Source organism: Pseudophryne corroboree, chromosome 2 (assembly GCF_028390025.1).
Source record: "Pseudophryne corroboree isolate aPseCor3 chromosome 2, aPseCor3.hap2, whole genome shotgun sequence".
NCBI lineage: Eukaryota > Metazoa > Chordata > Amphibia > Anura > Myobatrachidae > Pseudophryne > Pseudophryne corroboree.
Genome location: NC_086445.1, coordinates 185,411,302 through 185,429,524, shown reverse-complemented (window position 1 = coordinate 185,429,524; position 18,223 = coordinate 185,411,302). Strand labels below are relative to the sequence as shown.

The following is an 18,223-nucleotide window of genomic DNA, read 5'->3' as shown; positions in this document are numbered from 1 at the left end:
GCGGGGGAGATACATTGGAAAGGTGCCTACATCCTATAGGTACAGCAGCGTGCCCGACTCCTGTGGGTAGATGTCGTCAATTTCTCAACAGAGAGGGCCCAGTGGACCCAATGGAGAATGTGGAAGCAGCTGTAGGAGCAGAGGACTCCGACCTCAGGAACGGTCATGCAGGTAGACAGGGCTCAGGAGGGTAATCTGAGCTGCTGAGGTTTAGGATAATGGTAAAGCTACTGGTAGGGCAGCACAGCAGCAGTGTCTTGGGCTCTCCTTATGCACTGTAGACTGTGGTGTGAAGATGGCCGCCACCTCCTGTCTCGGTCCCACCACCTGGGGCGAGCGCCTTGGGCCTCCCAGCACCGCGTGCAGCAGCAGGAAGGCTGTAGGGGCTGCAAGGGGGGCAGGGGTCGGGCCCTTTGGGCATATAATAGCAGGAGCTCCCTGGTTGTAGCTCTGATCCGCTCCGCCGCTAAGCCATGCCCCCTTCTTTTTATTTATTTTTTAAGAACAGCTGTAGCGGCCCCAGAGATTGCCCGGGGGACAGAGGCACCAATAGATTCCCCCCAAGCAGCGGCAGAAGCAGGACCAAGCCGCCACCTCAGTACACGCTGTGAGGGGTTCACGTGTGGGCGCAACGCCAGTAAGCAAAATGGCGCCGCCAGACCTTCGTGGAAACCTCCGGCCGTCCAGGCCTTCAAAGGCCACTAACTGAGCAGCCGGGAACGAGTGCAGCGGCGGGTGTAGTGCGCAGGCCGGGATCCCCCAGTCCGGGCGTTGATGAGCGGGTGAAGCAGCTGCGGCGGGAGAGAGCGGCAGAGTCCGCCCGCCTCCGGCTCTCCTCAGCGCGACCGCGATGTCCGGCGGGCCTCTGTCCGAGGTAAGGGGGCAGCGGGCAACACTCGCCTCCACTCGGAGCAACAGAGTGGAGGGCGGCGGGAAGGGAAGTAGAGCCCCGACGTGGGGGGGGGGGCACCCTCCGCGGCGGACTCCAGCCACACGAGGCCTCCTCCTCCGGGGCAGCAGCAAAATAGAGGTCCCGGCTTCTCCTGGGTCAGAAGGCCGCAACCCGCACGGGTGCAGGAGACACCCGCCGGCTCCGCGGACCTCACTGCCCAATACAGGAAGACCCCAGCTGATAAAGGGGGGTCCCCAAGATCACCAGGGAGCACCAGAGTATTGTTTTATATGGGCGTAAGGCAGGAGCTCCAGTGAAACACGTCTGCCCAGATCTGCAGCTAGGCCACGCCCCCTACAGTGAATTCTTGACTGCCATCTAAGGTTCTACCGTACAGATCAATGCTTATTTTTTCAATAAGAATTTAGGGTAACAGATCTGGAAATTTACTTTCTGTATACAACCCTTGGGCTCACCCGTTTTGTTTCTGGGCTTACCCATAAAGTTGTGTTGCCAGCCCTTTTGCATCATTCCCACATGGCTAATCTTCTCACTCACAATGCGTCTCCTTGCTCACTAAATCTTCACCCGGTGGGTGAATTTCTCTACCTCAGATCCTAGTTCTCCAATTCAGCTTAATGTGGATTCTAAATTTGAATGTTCTATGGCCCTCATTCCGAGTTGTTCGCTCGCTAGCCGCTTTTCGCAGCAGTGCACACGCTAAGCCGCCGCCCTCTGGGAGTGAATCTTAGCTTAGCAGAATTGCGAACGAAAGATTCGCAATATTGCGAAAAGATTTTTCTTTGCAGTTTCTGAGTAGCTCCAGACTTACTCTTCCAGTGCGATCAGTTCAGTGCTTGTCGTTCCTGGTTTGACGTCACAAACACACCCAGCGTTCGCTCAGACACTCCCCCGTTTCTCCAGCCACTCCCGCGTTTTTCCCAGAAACGGCAGCGTTTTTTCACACACTCCCATAAAACGGCCAGTTTCCGCCCAGAAACACCCACTTCCTGTCAATCACACTACGATCACCAGAACAAAGAAAAAACCTTGTAATGCCGTGAGTAAAATACCAAACTTCTTAGCAAATTTACTTGGCGCAGCCGCAGTGCGAACATTGCGCATGTGCAGTTAGCGGAAAATCGCACCGATGCGAAGGAAAAGAACGAGCAAACAACTCGAATGAGGGCCTATGTTCCTGTGGTGTTGTGCAAATGAATGCAGCTGCATGTTGCTATACAAACACATTCCTTCAAGTATTTCAGTACTGGAACACATTACATTGCAGATATCTTGTTTTTGCTCTAAAATAGAAAATAGAGCACCCAAAAGGGATAAGCACCGAGAGTCAGCACTCCATTTCTCTGACGTCCTAAGTGGATGCTGGGACTCCGTAAGGACCATGGGGAATAGTGGCTCCGCAGGAGACTGGGCACAACTAAAGAAAGCTTTAGGACTACCTGGTGTGCACTGGCTCCTCCCACTATGATCCTCCTCCAGACCTCAGTTAGAATCTTGTGCCCGGCTGAGCTGGATGCACACTAGGGGCTCTCCTGAGCTCCTAGAAAGAAAGTATATTTTAGGTTTTTTATTTTACAGTGAGATCTGCTGGCAACAGACTCACTGCAGCGAGGGACTAAGAGGAGAAGAAGCGAACCTACCTGACTGAAGGTAGCTTGGGCTTCTTAGGCTACTGGACACCATTAGCTCCAGAGGGATCGAACACAGGACCCGACCTCGATCGTTCGGTCCCAGGCCGCGCCGCCGGCCCCCTTACAGAGCCAGAAGCAAGAAGTGTTCCGGAAAATCGGCGGCAGAAGACTTCTGTCTTCAACAAGGTAGCGCACAGCACTGCAGCTGTGCGCCATTGCTCCTCATGCACACCTCACACTCCGGTCACTGATGGGTGCAGGGCGCTGGGGGGGGCGCCCTGAGGGCAATATAATACACCTTGGCTGGCAAATCTACACCATATATAGTCAGGAAGGCTATATAGGTGTAAAAATACCCCTGCCAGAATTCCAGAAAAAGCGGGAGAAGTCCGCCGGAAAAGGGGCGGGGCTATCTCCCTCAGCACACTGGCGCCATTTTTTCTTCACAGTGCAGCTGGAAGACAGCTCCCCAGGCTCTCCCCTGTAGTTTTCAGGCTCGAAGGGTTAAAAAGAGAGGGGGGGCACTAAATTTAGGCGCAATATGTGTATACAAGCAGCTATTGGGGGAAAAATCACTCAGTTATAGTGTTAATCCCTGCATTATATAGCGCTCTGGTGTGTGCTGGCATACTCTCTCTCTGTCTCCCCAAAGGACTTTGTGGGGTCCTGTCCTCAGTCAGAGCATTCCCTGTGTGTGTGCGGTGTGTCGGTACGGCTGTGTCGACATGTTGGATGAGGAAGGTTACGTGGAGGCGGAGCAGAGGCCGATAAATGGGATGTCGCCCCCTGTGGGGCCGACACCAGAGTGGATGGATAGGTGGAAGGTATTAACCGACAATGTCAACTCCTTACATAAAAGGCTGGATGACGTAACAGCTGTAGGACAGCCGGTTTCTCAGCCCACGCCTGCCCAGGCGTCTCAAAGGCCATCAGGTGCTCAAAAAACGCCCGTTACCTCAGATGGCAGACACAGATGTCGACACGGAGTCTGACTCCAGTGTCGACGAGGTTGAGACATATACACAATCCACTAGGAACATCCGTTGCATGATCTGATCTCGGCAATGAAAAATGTGTTACACATTTCTGACATTAACCCAAGTACCACATAAAAGGGGTTTTATGTTTGGGGAGAAAAAGCAGCCAGTGTTTTGTTCCCCCATCAGATGAGTGAATGAAGTGTGGAAAGAAGCGTGGGTTCCCCCGATAAGAAACTGGTAATTTCTAAAAAGTTACTGCTGGCGTACCCTTTCCCGCCAGAGGATAGGTCACGTTGGGAGATATCCCCTAGGGTGGATAAGGCGCTCACACGTTTGTCAAAAAAGGTGGCACTGCCGTCTTAGGATACGGCCACTTTGAAGGAGCCTGCTGATAAAAAGCAGGAGGCTATCCTGAAGTCTGTATATACACACTCAGGTACTATACTGAGACCTGCAATTGCCTCAGCATGAATAGTGCTGCTGCAGCGTGGTCTGATACCCTGTCAGATAATATTAATACCCTAGACAGGGATAATATTTTGCTAACATAGAGCATATTAAAGACGTCGTCTTATATATGAGGGATGCACAGAGGGATATTTGCCGGCTGGCATCCAAAATTAATGCAATGTCCATTCTGCCAGGAGGGTATTAGAGACCCGGCAGTGGACAGGTGATGCTGACTTTAAAAGGCACATGGAGATTCTGCCTTATAAGGGTGAGGAATTGTTTGGGGATGGTCTCTGGGACCTCGTATCCACAGCAACAGCTGGGAAGAATTTTTTTTACCTCAGGTTTCCTCACAGCCTAAGAAAGCACCGTATTTTCAGGTACAGTCCTTTCGGCTTCAGAAAAGCAAGCGGGTCAAAGGCGCTTCCTTTCTGCACAGAGACAAGGGAAGAAGGAAAAAGCTGCACCAGACAGCCAGTTCCCAGGATCAAAAATCTTCCCCCGCTTCCTCTGAGTCCACCGCATGACGCTGGGGCTCCACAGGTGGAGACAGGTGTGGTGGGGGCGCGTCTCGGGAACTTCAGGGACCATTGGGCTTGCCCACAGGTGGATCCCTAGGTTCTGCAAGTAGTATCACAGGGATACAAGCTGGAGTTCGAGGCGACTCCCCCTCACCGTTACCTCACATCAGCCTTGCCTGCTGCCCTCGGAGAAAGGGAGGTAGTACTGGCGGCAATTCACAAGCTGTACTTCCAGCAGGTGAAATCAAGGTACCCCTCCTTCAACAAGGCCGGGGTTACTATTCCAAAATGTTTGTGGTACCGAAACCAGACGGTTCGGTGAGACCCATTCTAAAATTGAAATCCTTGAACACTTATATACGAAGGTTCAAGTTCAAAATGGAATCGCTCAGGGCGATTATTGCAAGCCTGGAGAATTTCATGGTATCACTGGACATCAAGGATGCTTAACTGCATGTCCCTATTTACCCTCCTCACCAGGAGTACCTCAAAATTGTGGTACAGGATTGTCATTACCAATTCCAGACGTTGCCGTTGGTCTGTCCCCGGCACCGAGGGTATTTACCAAGGTAATGGCCGAAATAAGTATCCCGTACTTGGACGATCTCCTTATAAAGGCGAGGTCCAGGGAGCAGTTGTTCGTCGGAATAGCACTATCTCGGGAAGTGCTACAACAGCACGGCTGGATTCTGAATATTCCAAAGTCGCAGCTGGTTCCTACGATGTGTCTACTGTTACTGGGTATGGTTCTGGACACAGAACAAGAAAAAAACGGTTTCTCCCGGAGGAGAAGTCCAAGGAGTTGTCGTCTCTAGACAGAGACCTCCTAATACAAATACAGGTGTCGGTGCATCAATGCACGCGAGCCCTGGGAAAGATGGTAGCTTCTTACGAAGAAATTCCATTCGCCAGGTCCCATGAAAGGATCTTCCAGTGGGATCTGTTGGACAAGTGGTCCGGGTCGCATCTTCAGATGCATCGGCGGATAACCCTGTCTCCAAGGGCCAGGGTGTCGCTGTTGTGGTGGCTGCAGAGTGCTCATCTTCTAGAGGGCCGCAGATTCGGCATACAGGACTGGGTCCTGGTGACCACGGATGCCAGCCTTCAAGGCTGGGGGGGCAGTCACACAGGGAAGAAACTTCCAAGGACTATGGACAAGTCAGGAGACTTCCATACACGAAAAAGACCCCTGCTTCTACACCGGCCGGTGCTGATCCAGTCAGACAACATCACGGCGGTCGCTCATGTAAACCGACAGGGCGGCACAAGAAGCAGGATGGCGATGGCAGAAGCCACAAGGATTCTCCGATGGGCGGAAAATCATGTGTTAGCACTGTCAGCAGTGTTCATTCCCGGAGTGGACAACTGGGAAGCAGTCTTTCTCAGCAGACACGACCTCCACCCGGGAGAGTGGGGACTTCATCCAGAAGTCTTCCAAATGATTGTACACCGTTGGGAAAGGCCACAGGTGGACATGATGGCGTCCCGCCTCAACAAAGAGATAAAAAGATATTGCGCCAGGTCAAGGGACCCTCAGGCGATAGCTGTGGACGCTCGGGTAACACCGTGGGTGTACCAGTCAGTGTATGTGTTCCCTTCTCTGCCTCTCATACCCAGGGTAATGAGAATAATAAGAAGGAGAGGAGTAAGAACTATACTCATTGTTCCGGATTGGCCAAGAAGAGCTTGGTACCCAGAACTTCAAGAAATGATCTCAGAGGACCCATGGCCTCTGCCGCTCAGACAGGACCTGCTGCAGCAGGGGGCCTGTCTGTTCCAAGACGTACCGCGGCTGCGTTTGACGGCATGGCGGTTGAACGCCGGATCCTGAAGGAAAAGGGCATTCCGGAGGAAGTTATCCCGACGCTAATTAAAGCTAGGAAAGAAGTGAACGCAAACCATTATCACCGCATATGGCAGAAATATGTTGCGTGCTGTGAGGCCAGGAAGGCCCCAACGGAGGAATTTCAGCTAGGTCGATTTCTGCACTTCCTACAGTCAGGGGTGACTATGGGCCTAAAAATGGGGTTCCATTAAGGTCCAGATTTCAGCTCTATCGATTTTCTTCCAAAATAGAACTGACTTCACTGCCTGAAGTTCAGACTTTTGTTAAGGGAGTGCTGCATAGTCAGCCCCCGTTTGTGCCTCCAGTGGCACCGTGGGATCTCAACGTGGTGTTGGATTTCCTGAAGTCGCATTGGGTTGAGCCACTTAAATCCGTGGAGCTAAAATACCTCACGTGGAAAGTGGTCATGCTGTTGGCCTTGGCGTCGGCCAGGCGTGTATCAGAATTAGCGGCTTTATCATGCAAAAGCCCTTATCTAATTTTTTTATATGGATAGGGCGGAACTGAGGACTCGTTCCCAATTCCTTCCTAAGGTGGTATCAGTTTTTTATGAACCAACCTATTGTGGTGCCTACGGCTACTTGGGACTTGGAGGATTCCAAGTTACTGGACGTAGTCAGGGCCCTGAAAAATATATGTTTCCAGGACGGCTGGAGTCAGGAAAACTGACTCGCTATTATCCTGTATGCACCCAACAAGCTGGGTGCTCCTGCTTCTAAGCAGACTATTGCTCGCTGGATCTGTAGCACGATTCAACTTGCACATTCTGCGGCTGGACTGCCGCACCCTAAATCTGTAAAAGCCCATTCCACGAGGAAGGTGGGCTCTTCTTGGGCGGCTGCCCGAGGGGTCTCGGCTTTACAAATTTGCCGAGCTGTTACTTGGGGTTCCGGTATGAATGGTCGACCATGTGATGGTCGACAGTCATTAGGTCGACCACTATTGGTCGACATTGACATGGTCGACATGGACACATGGTCGACACATGAAAATGGTCGACACATGAAATGTCGACATATGAAAAGGTCGACATGAGTTTTTTAACTTTTTTGGGTGTCGTTTTTTGCGTAAAGTGACTGGGAACCCCAATTAGTGCACCGCGTCCCCTCGCATGGCTCGCTTCGCTCGCCATGCTTCGGGCATGGTGCCTTCGCTCCGCTACCGCTTCGCTCGGCACACTTTACCGTTCCAATCGTAGTCCATGTGGATCGTAAAGTATGGAAAAGTTCCCCAAAAGAAAAAAAAGTAAAAAAACTCATGTCGACCTTTTCATGTGTCGACCTTTCATGTGTCGACCATTTTCATGTGTCGTCCATGTGTCCATGTCGACCATGTCAATGTCGACCAATAGTGGTCGACCTAATGACTGTCGACCATAACATGGTCGACCATGTGAACGGATACCGTTACTTGGTCGGGTTCAAATACTTTTGCAAGAGTCTACAAGTTTGATACCCTGGCTGAGGAGGACCTAGAGTTTGCTCATTCGGTGCTGCAGAGTCATCCGCACTCTCCCGCCCGTTTGTGAGCTTTGGTATAATCCCCATGGTCCTTACGGAGTCCCAGCATCCACTTAGGACGTCAGAGAAAATAAGATTTTACTCACCGGTAAATCTATTTCTCGTAGTCCGTAGTGGATGCTGGGCGCCCATCCCAAGTGCGGATTGTCTGCAATACTTGTATATAGTTATTGCCTAAATAAAGGGTTATTGTTGAGCTATCTGTTGAGAGGCTCAGTTATATTTCATACTGTTAACTGGTAGAGATGAGCGCCTGAAATTTTTCGGGTTTTGTGTTTTGGTTTTGGGTTCGGTTCCGCGGCCGTGTTTTGGGTTCGACCGCGTTTTGGCAAAACCTCACCGAATTTTTTTTGTCGGATTCGGGTGTGTTTTGGATTCGGGTGTTTTTTTTCAAAAAACCCTAAAAAACAGCTTAAATCATAGAATTTGGGGGTCATTTTGATCCCAAAGTATTATTAACCTCAAAAACCATAATTTCCACTCATTTTCAGTCTATTCTGAATACCTCACACCTCACAATATTATTTTTAGTCCTAAAATTTGCACCTAGGTCGCTGGATGACTAAGCTAAGCGACCCTAGTGGCCGACACAAACACCGTGCCCATCTAGGAGTGGCACTGCAGTGTCACGCAGGATGGCCCTTCCAAAAAACCCTCCCCAAACAGCACATGACGCAAAGAAAAAGAAAAGAAAAAAGAGGTGCAAGATGGAATTGTACTTGGGCCCTCCCACCCACCCTTATGTTGTATAAACAGGACATGCACACTTTAACCAACCCATCATTTCAGTGACAGGGTCTGCCACACGACTGTGACTGATATGACGGGTTGGTTTGGACCCCCCCCCAAAAAAGAAGCAATTAATCTCTCCTTGCACAAACTGGCTCTACAGAGGCAAGATGTCCACCTCATCATCATCCTCCGATATATCACCGTGTACATCCCCCTCCTCACAGATTATCAATTCGTCCCCACTGGAATCCACCATCTCAGCACCCTGTGTACTTTGTGGAGGCAATTGCTGCTGGTGAATGTCTCCACGGAGGAATTGATTATAATTCATTTTAATGAACATCATCTTCTCCACATTTTCTGGATGTAACCTCGTACGCCGATTGCTGACAAGGTGAGCGGCGGCACTAAACACTCTTTCGGAGTACACACTTGTGGGAGGGCAACTTAGGTAGAATAAAGCCAGTTTGTGCAAGGGCCTCCAAATTTCCTCTTTTTCCTGCCAGTATAAGTACGGACTGTGTGACGTGCCTACTTGGATGCGGTCACTCATATAATCCTCCACCATTCTTTCAATGGTGAGAGAATCATATGCAGTGACAGTAGACGACATGTCCGTAATCGTTGTCAGGTCCTTCAGTCCGGACCAGATGTCAGCATCAGCAGTCGCTCCAGACTGCCCTGCATCACCGCCAGCGGGTGGGCTCGGAATTCTGAGCCTTTTCCTCGCACCCCCAGTTGCGGGAGAATGTGAAGGAGGAGATGTTGTTGACAGGTCGCGTTCCGCTTGACTTGACAATTTTCTCACCAGCAGGTCTTTCAACCCCAGCAGACTTGTGTCTGCCGGAAAGAGAGATCCAAGGTAGGCTTTAAATCTAGGATCGAGCACGGTGGCCAAAATGTAGTGCTCTGATTTCAACAGATTGACCACCCGTGAATCCTTGTTAAGCGAATTAAGGGCTCCATCCACAAGTCCCACATGCCTAGCGGAATCGCTCCGTGTTAGCTCCTCCTTCAATGTCTCCAGCTTCTTCTGCAAAAGCCTGATGAGGGGAATGACCTGACTCAGGCTGGCAGTGTCTGAACTGACTTCACGTGTGGCAAGTTCAAAGGGCATCAGAACCTTGCACAACGTTGAAATCATTCTCCACTGCGCTTGAGACAGGTGCATTCCACCTCCTATATCGTGCTCAATTGTATAGGCTTGAATGGCCTTTTGCTGCTCCTCCAACCTCTGAAGCATATAGAGGGTTGAATTCCACCTCGTTACCACTTCTTGCTTCAGATGATGGCAGGGCAGGTTCAGTAGTTTTTGGTGGTGCTCCAGTTTTCTGTACGTGGTGCCTGTATGCCGAAAGTGTCCCGCAATTCTTCTGGCCACCGACAGCATCTCTTGCACGCCCCTGTCGTTTTTTTAAAAATTCTGCACCACCATATTCAAGGTATGTGCAAAACATGGGACGTGCTGGAATTTGCCCAGATTTAATGCACACACAATATTGCTGGCGTTGTCCGATGCCACAAATCCACAGGAGAGTCCAATTGGGGTAAGCCATTCCGCGATGATCTTCCTCAGTTGCCGTAAGAGGTTTTCAGCTGTGTGCGTATTCTGGAAACCGGTGATACAAAGCGTAGCCTGCCTAGGAAAGAGTTGGCGTTTGCGAGATGCTGCTACTGGTGCCGCCGCTGCTGTTCTTGCGGCGGGAGTCCATACATCTACCCAGTGGGCTGTCACAGTCATATAGTCCTGACCCTGCCCTGCTCCACTTGTCCACATGTCCGTGGTTAAGTGGACATTGGGTACAGCTGCATTTTTTAGGACACTGGTGACTCTTTTTCTGAGGTCTGTGTACATTTTCGGTATCGCCTGCCTAGAGAAATGGAACCTAGATGGTATTTGGTACCGGGGACACAGTACCTCCAACAAGTCTCTAGTTGGCTCTGCAGTAATGATGGATACCGGAACCACGTTTCTCACCACCCAGGATGTCAAGGCCTCAGTTATCCGCTTTGCAGTAGGATGACTGCTGTGATATTTCATCTTCCTCGCAAAGGACTGTTGGACAGTCAATTGCTTGGGGGAAGTAGTACAAGTGGTCTTACGACTTCCCCTCTGGGATGACCATCGACTCCCAGCAGCAACAACAGCAGCGCCAGCAGCAGTAGGCGTTACACGCAAGGATGCATCGGAGGAATCCCAGGCAGGAGAGGAATCATCAGAATTGCCAGTGACATGGCCTGCAGGACTATTGGCATTCCTGGGGAAGGAGGAAATTGACACTGAGGGAGTTGGTGGGGTGGTTTGCGTGAGCTTGGTTACAAGAGGAAGGGATTTACTGGTCAGTGGACTGCTTCCGCTGTCGGCCCAAGTTTTTGAACTTGTCACTGACTTATTATGAATGCGCTGCAGGTGACGTATAAGGGAGGATGTTCCGAGGTGGTTAACGTCCCTACCCTTACTTATTACAGCTTGACAAAGGGAACACACGGCTTGACACCTGTTGTCCGCATTTCTGGTGAAATACTTCCACACCGAAGAGCTGATTTTTTTGGTATTTTCACCAGGCATGTCAACGGCCATATTCCTCCCACGGACAACAGGTGTCTCCCCGGGTGCCTGACTTAAACAAACCACCTCACCATCAGAATCCTCCTGGTCAATTTCCTCCCCAGCGCCAGCAACACCCATATCCTCCTCATCCTGGTGTACTTCAACACTGACATCTTCAATCTGACTATCAGGAACTGGACTGCGGGTGCTCCTTTCATCACTTGCAGGGGGCGTGCAAATGGTGGAAGGCGCATGCTCTTCACGTCCAGTGTTGGGAAGGTCAGGCATCGCAACCGACACAATTGGAGTCGGACTCTCCTTGTGGATTTGGGATTTCGAAGAACGCACAGTTCTTTGCGGTGCTACTGCTTTTGCCAGCTTGAGTCTTTTCATTTTTCTAGCGAGAGGCTGAGTGCTTCCATCCTCATGTGAAGCTGAACCACTAGCCATGAACATAGGCCAGGGCCTCAGCCGTTCCTTGCCACTCCGTGTGGTAAATGGCATATTGGCAAGTTTACGCTTCTCCTCCGACAATTTTATTTTAGGTTTTGGAGTCCTTTTTTTACTGATATTTGGTGTTTTGGATTTGACATGCTCTGTACTATGACATTGGGCATCGGCCTTGGCAGACGACGTTGCTGGCATTTCATCGTCTCGGCCATGACTAGTGGCAGCAGCTTCAGCACGATGTGGAAGTGGATCTTGATCTTTCCCTAATTTTGGAACCTCAACATTTTTGTTCTCCATATTTTAATAGGCACAACTAAAAGGCACCTCAGGTAAACAATGGAGATGGATGGATACTAGTATACAATTATGGATGGACTGCCGAGTGCCGACACAGAGGTAGCTACAGCCGTGGACTACTGTACTGTGTCTGCTGCTAATATAGACTGGTTAATAAAGAGATGTAGTATGTATGTATAAAGAAGAAAGAAAAAAAAAACCACGGGTAGGTGGTATACAATTATGGACGGACTGCCGAGTGGCGACACAGAGGTAGCTACAGCCGTGGACTACTGTACTGTGTCTGCTGCTAATATAGACTGGTTGATAAAGAGATGTAGTATGTATGTATAAAGAAGAAAGAAAAAAAAAACACGGGTAGGTGGTATACAATTATGGATGGACTGCCGAGTGCCGACACAGAGGTAGCTACAGCCGTGGACTACTGTACTGTGTCTGCTGCTAATATAGACTGGTAGATAAAGAGATGTAGTATGTATGTATAAAGAAGAAAGAAAAAAAAACCACGGGTAGGTGGTATACAATTATGGATGGACTGCAGAGTGCCGACACAGAGGTAGCTACAGCCGTGGACTACTGTACTGTGTCTGCTGCTAATATAGACTGGTTGATAAAGAGATGTAGTATGTATGTATAAAGAAGAAAGAAAAAAAAACCACGGGTAGGTGGTATACAATTATGGACGGACTGCCGAGTGCCGACACAGAGGTAGCTACAGCCGTGGACTACTGTACTGTGTCTGCTGCTAATATAGACTGGTTGATAAAGAGATGTAGTATGTATGTATAAAGAAGAAAGAAAAAAAAACCACGGGTAGGTGGTATACAATTATGGATGGACTGCCGAGTGCCGACACAGAGGTAGCTACAGCCGTGGACTACTGTACTGTGTCTGCTGCTAATATAGACTGGTTGATAAAGAGATGTAGTATGTATGTATAAAGAAGAAAGAAAAAAAAACCACGGGCAGGTGGTATACAATTATGGACGGACTGCCGAGTGCCGACACAGAGGTAGCTACAGCCGTGGACTACCGTACTGTACTGTGTCTGCTGCTAATATAGACTGGTTGATAATGAGATGTAGTATGTATGTATAAAGAAGAAAGAAAAAAAAACCACGGGTAGGTGGTATACAATTATGGACGGACTGCCGAGTGCCGACACAGAGGTAGCTACAGCCGTGGACTACTGTACTGTGTCTGCTGCTAATAAAGACTGGTTGATAATGAGATGTAGTATGTATGTATAAAGAAGAAAGAAAAAAAAACCACGGGTAGGTGGTATACAATTATGGATGGACTGCCGAGTGCCGACACAGAGGTAGCTACAGCCGTGAACTACCGTACTGTGTCTGATGCGACTGGATGATAAATAATGATATAAAAAATATATATATATCACTACTGCAGCCGGACAGGTATATATTATATAATGACGGACCTGCTGGACACTGTCTGTCAGCAGAATGAGTTTTTTATAGAATAAAAAAAAAAACACCACACAACAAGTCACACGACGAGTGTTTAACTTTTTCAGGCAGTCACAATATAGTATACTACTAACTATACTGGTGGTCAGTGTGGTCAGGTCACTGGTCAGTCACACTGGCAGTGGCACTCCTGCAGCAAAAGTGTGCACTGTTTAATTTTAATAATATGTACTCCTGGCTCCTGCTATAACCTATAACTGGCACTGCTCCCCAGTCTCCCCCAAAATTATAAGCTGTGTGAGCACAGTCAGATATATACATAGATGATGCAGCACACTGGGCTGAGCAGTGCACACAGATATGGTATGTGACTGAGTCACTGTGTATCGTTTTTTTCAGGCAGAGAACGGATTATATTAAATAAAACTGCACTGTCTGGTGGTCACTGTGGTCAGTCACTACTAAACTCTGCACTCTCTACAGTACTCCTAAGCTCCAGTAAATCAAGTGTCTCTGTTTAAAATCAATCTCACTCTCTCTCTTCTAATCTAAATGGAGAGGACGCCAGCCACGTCCTCTCCCTATGAATCTCAATGCACGTGTGAAAATGGCGGCGACGCGCGGCTCCTTATATAGAATCCGAGTTTCGCGATAGAATCCGAGCCTCGCGAGAATCCGACAGCGTCATGATGACGTTCGGGCGCGCTCGGGTTAACCGAGCAAGGCGGGAAGATCCGAGTCGCTCGGACCCGTGAAAAAAAACATGAAGTTCGGGCGGGTTTGGATTCCGAGGAACCGAACCCGCTCATCTCTATTAACTGGGTATAGTATCACGAGTTATACGGTGTGATTGGTGTGGCTGGTATGAGTCTTACCCGGGATTCAAAATCCTTCCTTATTGTGTCAGCTCTTCCGGGCACAGTATCCTAACTGAGGTCTGGAGGAGGGTCATAGTGGGAGGAGCCAGTGCACACCAGGTAGTCCTAAAGCTTTCTTTAGTTGTGCCCAGTCTCCTGCGGAGCCGCTATTCCCCCCATGGTCCTTACGGAGTCCCAGCATCCACTACGGACTACGAGAAATAGATTTACCGGTGAGTAAAATCTTATTTTTCCTCTCAACAAGCCGGTTAGCTGCTATTATGTAGCAGGTAAAGTAGTATCAGAGGGGGAAGGTATGGTTAAGGATACAATATAGGAATGCAGCAACAGGGTCACTAGCAAATACAGAGGCACAATCGAGGTCCTCTCAACCACCAGGCACACTACATACTGTACATGTGCCTGGTGGTTGAGAGGCAGACAGAAGATCTTGCCCAGCGGCTTCAATTGTTTCTGCCAGTCTCTTTGTTCTAGTAAGAACCATACATGTGCAACTGCAGAAAGTGCTGGACTTCCACCTTTAGAATGCAGAAGGTGGTGGCTCATCTCCCCTACCACTCCCCCATAGCCAAAGTAAGGGGGGGGATGCAGGGCATACTGTAACCCAGGCCCCCCGGCCAAAGCACACTGTTATCGCTTGCTTTCCCTTTTAATGTGAGAGCCAGAATGCAAGCAGGACAGTAAGCAGTACAGGCAGAGACACAGGAATATCATGTTTCATGAGCTACTGACGGAGCTTTCTGACCAGAGGACAGATAGGAGGCTGGAGAGAGCTGTAAGTGACACAGGGATCCCAGCTTCTCCTCCTCCTTGCCTGGGTGTCTGAGTCCTGTGCAACTAAACCATTTGGGTCTAGAGATAGAGAGACACACAGAGAGTCCTTCTGAGTCCAATCCCAGTGTGTAAGTAGTACAGAGGATGCTGCTATTCTTGCATGTAACAAGATAAATCATTTTATTTTTCTATGTATTTTAAGGTTGTTTAAGTTGTCTTTGTTCCACTACAAGAAAATTTTATAAAATTGTTGTCTTTCAATCAGGTGGAGCTACTGTATAAACAGTACCCAAGCATTATTAAACTATTAGTTTAAAACTAATATACACCATTGGTTCCATCACTCACATTTACATCATTTGAAGTACATTCTATCAGAATTTTCATTCCTTTTTCTCTCTGTGTTGCAGCTATCTATCGCCCCCCTGGGCATCCCAAACAATATCTAGATGATTTTTCTGCCTGGCTCCCTCACTTCTTATCCTCTGATGTCTCCATCATTATCATGGGATATTTCAATATTGCTACTGAAAGTCCAAAATCTGCTGCTCATGCCTCCAATCTACTCTCTCTGACCTCCTCTCTCGGCCTCTCACAATGGACTGACTCCTCTACTCATCAGGAGGGCCACTGCCTTGATCTAGTATTTACCAGACTATGCTCCGTTTCTGAACTCACTAACACTCCTTTCCCTCTCTCAGGTCACAACTGTCACGATCCGGGTATCTGGACGCCATTTCTTACCCATCAGATGCCTCCTAAGGCTGGCTCAGCGCTCCAGGACCGGATCCCATCTGTTATCCTGATGTGTACATTCCTGTATCCTCTCCTGTCACTCTGGGACGCTGTCACAGTAAACGCCATATTACACCTGGCATGGCGTCTCCCGCGGCCTCCGCCGCCGTCCCTGCTCTTCTGCATGCAGAGTGTCTGAGTGGCGATTACGTCAGCCGCGGCCTCCGCTGTGTCCGCGTGGTTGGATGTGCATCTGTCAGCCTGGCGCCTCCTGTCTCCGGTGGCCGGCGCCGCCATTACTGTTTTCATTACCACATGGATTACAAACCAAACTTCCCTCCAAGTGTCTGCATGGGCGCAGCCATCTTGGATTCTGTCAGCTGATCATTTCCACCAATCTGTTCTCAGTATTGATAATCTGCATAATTGCCTAGCCAATCCCTTCCTTGCTGCAGGTATAAATACACTGTGCCTGAGCAAGGAAGGCGTCAGTGCTTTGGTTGTCAAACCTAGTTCCTGTTTGTCTCTCTCCTGTGATTGTCTTCCAGGTTCCAGCTCCTGTCTCAAGACTTCCACCATAGAGACCCGCACCAGCATTCCACCTGCGGTGTAGCCTGACTCTCCAATCCATTGTGGATTCATCTGTTTCCAGCTACAACATTACCTGCTTCCAGCTCAGCTTCCAGCAGAGTACAGCTTCCCTTAAAGGGCCGGTGTCCTTTCTACACTTTACCACTCTCCACCGGTATTATTATTTCATCGCTCCCAAGTTCATTTATTATTTAACTGGTTCCAGCCAGTATCCACTCCGTGCTAACAACAGTCTGGTTCCAGCCAGTATTCACAGCAGCTGTTTTATCTTCAGCAACCCAGCTTTTCCTGGAACACCAGCTGGCACAATCCTGGGTTATCTCCATTGCTACAGTCGGGCCTGGTAAGGACTTTCCATCTAGAAGATCATAAGAACTATCTCACACTACCAGTGCCCTGTGGCTCCTGCCATCCTGTAGTACCCAGGAACTGTATTTATTCTTTGCTGACTTTTACGTTTTCTTTTACTGCTGCTGTGTTGCGGAGTTGTCATAATAAACATCATTGACTTTTATCCAAGTTGTCGTGGTCACGCCTTCGGGCAGTTATTATTCATGTTACTTACATGTCCAGGGGTCTGATACAACCTCCCAGGTTCCGGTACATCTCAGCCCCTACAACTGAGGCTGCCTCCCGTCAGCTCAGGCCCTCAGTTGTGACAACAACCTTATCGCCTGCATGCTCTCCACTAATACTTAAAACTCAGTGCCACTGACATCCTCCAATCCTCCTCAAACCCGCAGAAATATTAATGCAATTAATCTTCAAGAACTTTCCACCTCACTGCAGCAACTGCTTTTACCTATTTCTGCATTCCCTTATCCTGAGATGGCTGTATCACACCTGAACCAGACTCTAGAGATAGCCCTTGATGAAGTGGCTCCAGCTACCCATCACACTCCACATAGGCCTAGATGTCAACCGTGGCACTCTAAAGTAACAAGACACCTACAAAAACTGTCACGCAAAGTTGAATGCCAGTGGCGTAAATCTCGTATTCCAAGTGACTTCAACACATATAAGACTGTCTACCACTCTTATTGTAATGCTCTGGACACTGCCAAACAAACATATTTCCAAATTCTCATCTCTGCTCAAGCCTCTAACCCCAAACGGCTTTTTAATACATTTAAATCACTTCTTAACCCTCATTCACCCAACCCGCCAGCCACTATCAAGGCGCAAGATCTTGCTTCCTACTTCAAGGACAAGATTGAGAACATCCAAGCTGAAATGGTATGCTCTTCCTCAACCAGTGACCTACTCAATTCCTTACCTGAACCCTCTGGCACTTTCTCTTCATTTGCCATCCTGTAGTACCCAGGAACTGTATTTATTCTTTGCTGACTTTTACGTTTTCTTTTACTGCTGCTGTGTTGCGGAGTTGTCATAATAAACATCATTGACTTTTATCCAAGTTGTCGTGGTCACGCCTTCGGGCAGTTATTATTCATGTTACTTACATGTCCAGGGGTCTGATACAACCTCCCAGGTTCCGGTACATCTCAGCCCCTACAACTGAGGCTGCCTCCCGTCAGCTCAGGCCCTCAGTTGTGACAGTAAGCACTGACCTAATGAATCCAGCCGGAGACCAGGATCAAGCGGCCAGGCCAATGCAAGAACTGGCAGCCCGACTAGAACATCAGGAGGCTGCACAGGGCCACATCATCCGCTGTCTCCAGGATCTCTCTACTCGGCTGGATGGGATTCAGACAACTCTCCGTGGATCAGGCGCGTCTGGTGCGTCAACCACAGTGACTCCAGCTATAAACCCACCCACCTTACCCATTTCTGCTCCACGTCTTCATCTTCCAACGCCAGCAAAATTTGACGGATCTCCAAGATTCTGCAGGGGATTTCTCAACCAGTGTGAGATTCAGTTTGAGCTACAACCTGGCAATTTTCCCAGTGACCGTACAAAAAT

At 49.1% G+C, this 18,223-nt stretch overlaps 1 long non-coding RNA gene across 2 annotated transcripts in view; it reads left to right on the top strand.

Annotated features, from left to right (window-relative positions):
* LOC135050620 (uncharacterized) overlaps positions 1 to 15,984 on the top strand; it is a 106,060-nt gene extending 90,076 nt beyond the window's left edge. Inside the window, exon 3 of one of the 2 annotated variants that reach the window (XR_010241700.1) lies at positions 15,675 to 15,984. This is a non-coding gene — a long non-coding RNA (uncharacterized LOC135050620). Of the gene's footprint in view, positions 1 to 15,383 lie in introns of both variants that reach the window. The other variant, XR_010241701.1, reaches the window with a different exon arrangement.
* The last annotated feature ends 2,239 nt before the right edge of the window (positions 15,985 to 18,223 follow it).